This window comes from Hemiscyllium ocellatum, unplaced genomic scaffold (genome assembly GCF_020745735.1).
Source record: "Hemiscyllium ocellatum isolate sHemOce1 unplaced genomic scaffold, sHemOce1.pat.X.cur. scaffold_1295_pat_ctg1, whole genome shotgun sequence".
Lineage (NCBI taxonomy): Eukaryota > Metazoa > Chordata > Chondrichthyes > Orectolobiformes > Hemiscylliidae > Hemiscyllium > Hemiscyllium ocellatum.
The window spans coordinates 113,737-118,023 of NW_026867731.1; the positions used below are offsets into that span (position 1 = coordinate 113,737).

The 4,287-nt window shown below is 43.3% G+C and overlaps 1 non-coding gene across 1 annotated transcript; it reads left to right on the top strand.

The window, feature by feature from the left end:
- Positions 1-2,980: 2,980 nt before the first annotated feature.
- On the top strand, positions 2,981-3,062 carry trnal-uag (transfer RNA leucine (anticodon UAG)). The gene has a single exon. It is a non-coding gene; the product is annotated as a tRNA-Leu (tRNA).
- Positions 3,063-4,287: the final 1,225 nt, after the last annotated feature.

Sequence of the window (4,287 nt, forward strand, 5' to 3'; positions counted from 1 at the left end):
AGAACCTTCCATTTATCAAGATTGGAATTCCATGTGAGAGTTTTCAGTCCAATGGCACATTGGACTAAGGTCCTTTTGAATCTTAACTGGTCTTTTTCAGTGTCTCCAATTCTCGTGTCGTCTGCAAACCTACGAAGCAAGCGTGCCACGCATTCCATTGATTTCTCATATAGATCATTGATGTATATTTATTTGTAGTGGCGTGATTTAGCAGTTTGCCGGCCAGTTAGTCATGTAATTAACCATGAGGAAGAAAGCCGCAGACTGTAGGGAGATATCAAACAATTGGAAAGAAAAATAGTGAAAGCCATTCAATCCAGGGAACTGGATGATTGTGAAGCAAGCTCAACTTTCATACCAGCCCCCAAACGTTATGCACTCAATATGCTCCAGTTGTGGCACTCAGCTGTCTCAGCAAAATGTACTGTAGAGTGTTGTTTTATTATAAACAGGAGCATTGTCCCTTCTGCCCCGCCTTTGAGCAGGAGCACTCCCAACCTTGGAATTGCTTGTGCTTCTACTATCGTTATAGAAAGACCGTGCATTCACCGATTCCATCACTGGATTCATCGAGTAGCTCTGCGATCTCTTTCCCGTCCCGATTTCCAGTTGGATCTTCGTGACTGCTAACTCAGTTCCTCTGATTCTGAGGCTGGGAATTGGGACTATGTGGCAGCAGTGGTTATTGTTTTGTGTGGGGAAACTGGTGAATAGCCGAAGTTAAATGCATTGCTATTGAAGCGCATATTTCAACAAAACCTGCACTATCCCCCGAGTCTTTGATGCTTTGGAGAAATCTATCAATCTCAGCCTTCTGCATATTAATGACTGAATCACCAGAGACTCTGGGGACACCGATGTTAAACGTTCAGCCAATTCTGAGTTCCCACATGTCTATGGCCTTCCATAATCGTCAATGGCGTGCTCTGATTGTGTAGTGGTTAGTACTCTGCATTATAACCACCGCAAATTCAGATCAAATCCGAGTCGGAGCGCGACGTTTTTTTTCTCCACTAGCGTTTGTGTTAAACCTAAGAAATCAATTGTTTTTACATGGTAATATTCTCCGAAGCAATGTTCTAATTGACTGCAAATTCCAATCACACACATCTCTGCGTATCATATGTCATAGTTAATATCCAGCCGTTCTCAGAGATTTCTCTCACTCCAATGATCACTAACCGTCCTTTCCGTCCGCCCATACCCCTCCCCACCACTATTTCATTCATTTGGAGATGCTGGCGTTGGACCGGGTTTATTAAGTTAAAAATCACCCAGCACCAGGTTTTAGTCTTACAGGTTAATTGGAAATTCTTGACTTTGTAGCGCTGCTCCTTCATCATGTGGTTGTTGAGTAATTTCCTTTTCATTATGGCACTGCCGAATCAACTCCCATTGACATCACTCAGTCTGTGCTGCTGTGGTCACTGTTGCTGGGTGAATGTGTCCCAATCTGACGATCATGACCTTCAAACTATCTGATCCATTTGGACGCCACAGTTTCGACATCTGTCTTCATGTAGCAGCTTTTACTGACATGACCAGAGATTATTGGAGCATGAGGTTCAGGGAAATGACACACGACAGTATCGGGAATAAGTGACTTGGTTGGAAAACAACAGTCCAGCATCTTTCTGCAACGGCCGAGTGCTGCTATCACTGGACTGCTACTTCAGACCCCGAGTTAATGTGCCTGGGATAGGTGTTCGACTCCAACCATGCTAGCTGGTAGAATTGGATTGCATTAAATATTGGGTTCTACAAATACAATGACTCCTAAACCATTTTGACCAATTGCTGAAAAAACAAAACCATTCAGTTCATTAATGTCATTTGAGGATGGAAATCCGGCCGGCCGTTTTGATATGGTTCAGTATCAACGGCCTGCTGAGCAATTAGGGATAGTCATTAAATGCTATCGAGCTAGCGACGTACATTATACTATAACAGAATTTATTAAAATGTTCATTTGGCTCCAGCCAGTGTATTGCGTGCAATTCTGCAATTCATATTATAGCATGGAAGTGGCCGCACTGGGAACGGTGCAGGAGAGATTCGCTAGGATATTTCGCGGTCTGAAGAGTTTCAGTTATGAAGAGAGACAAGGCAGACATGGGATGTTTGTCGCCGAGCAGAGGAGATTGAGAGAAGACATGATTGAGATGAACAAATTAATGAGGGATATTGATCGAAAGAAACATTTCCTACTGGTGGAGAGATCGAATATTGGGGGCCATAGATTTCAGGAAAAAGCAGCAAGGCTTCAATAGTTTAATCAGCAAGCGGGTGGTTGGAATTTGGAAGGCACTGTCTGTCAGTGTCAGAGAGACAAAAATCCTCACAACCTGAAGAAATATCCAGATATGAATTGGTGATGCAAAGACATATAAGGCGTTGGGGTAAACGATGGTAAATTTGATTCAGGTAATTAAGTAGTTAGAACATAGAACATAGAACATAGAGTGCAGAATAGGCCATCCAGCCCTCGTTGTTGCACCGACCTGTGAACTATTCTCAGCTCGGACCCCAACATTAGCCCAAAATCATCCATGTGCTCATCTAAGGATTGATTAAATCTCCCTAATGTGGCTGAGTTGACTACATAACAGATAGGACATTTAATGCCCTGATCACTCTCTGCGTAAAGAATCTGTCTTGATCATCTGTCAGATCTATCACTCCTCCATTTGCTGTTATCCCCCCTCGGATACACTGACATCATCATCCGAGAAAAAAAAGATTTCCACTGTCTACCCTATCTAATCTTCTGATCATCTTGAATGTCTCTATTTAATCGTCTCTTACCTTTCTTCTTGCCAAATGAGAGCAGTTTCAAGTCTTCCAGCCTTTACTCACAACACCTTCCCTCCAGACCAGGCAACATCCTGGTAAATCTTCTGCTCACATTTTCCAGTGCTTCCACATCCTTCACTGAAATATGGGACAAAGAACTGTACACAATATGCCAAGTCTAGCAGCTGGTAGTGTGGCCGAGCGGTCTAAGGCGCTGGATTTAGGTTCCAGTTTCGACAGGGGCGAGGGTTCGAATCCCACCACTGCCATTTCTACTGATCAGCTCCAACGGCACAGCTTGTTAAACTTCTGCGCAGATCAGGTATTGATTTGCTTCCCAGGCAATTAACTGTGCTGATTTATCCAAACTGTCTCTGCTGTCATTGTTGTGTTCGCCTCCCTCGTGTAAAATTGCAAACAGGTCACCTTTATGTTCCAAGCATGTTGAGATTTTATTGGAACCGAATGGAGACTGCTATTTCATCGCTGTTGTGAAACAAAGTCCTGCGGTGAGTCGATTCATCGTTATTTGGCTTTCTAGCGAATGGGAAAATCGTTCCGATTCATTTTGATGTCACATATTATTGAATTTCTCCAATTTCCTTCGTTTCTGTCCCGGAGACACCTGAAGTGAAAGGTAATCTAATCGAGACTGTGATTGGTGAATTTCACTTTTTGTGGCCCATTCTTATTATGTTCTTTCTTTCTCTCTTTTCAGCATTGTCTGGGAAATGGTGGTGCACCAAGGCTGCAGTATGTTTGAAAGAGTAGTTTGGAATGGCCCTGTTGTCAGTTGTGAGATTACTTTATGCCTCATGCCCTCGGAGTGTCTCACATTTAGCATTCATGCTTCGCTGTGTCTGAAAATGCGTTTGGTTTGCCAGTTTTGTTTGTATTCCGTATCAAATGCTTTCTGTTTTGCGATTCGCTCAATACATTACGAATTAACTGGGCTTCTGAGGTAATTTCCAGCTGCAAAAAATCCTCAACTGAGGATCTGGAAAGTTTCACGAAGCATGTCAGTCGGAGCAAAAGTAAGGAAGTCGTTCGTTTCTGCAGTGTTTCACAATACTACCTTTCCCGTGAGCAGTCGAACAGATTAAATGATTGTGCTACAGACTGCGACGGCAAGCTCCGCTGAAAGTAATCCTTTAAAACCGGTGTAAGCAACGCAAGGTTATTGGGGTACACCGCGTGGAAACAGATACTTCGGTGTATCTCATCCATGCTCACCACATCACCAAAATTAAACAAGTCCCACTAAACAACGAGTAATTGGAAATAGAAAGGTGAAAGGTAGAATGTCATCAGCTTTCAGTGTCAGATACCACTGAGCTGCAGCAGGGGCGGCTGTGGCTTATTTCTGTAATGTAGTGATCATCGTGTTCACCTCCTGCATGAAATGTCCCTATTGCGAAATTGGGCAGAAACTGCTTTGTTCTTCAACTGCTGCCTGTTACATGGAGAAGAATGGAGCTTTCTTGCTTGCTTACC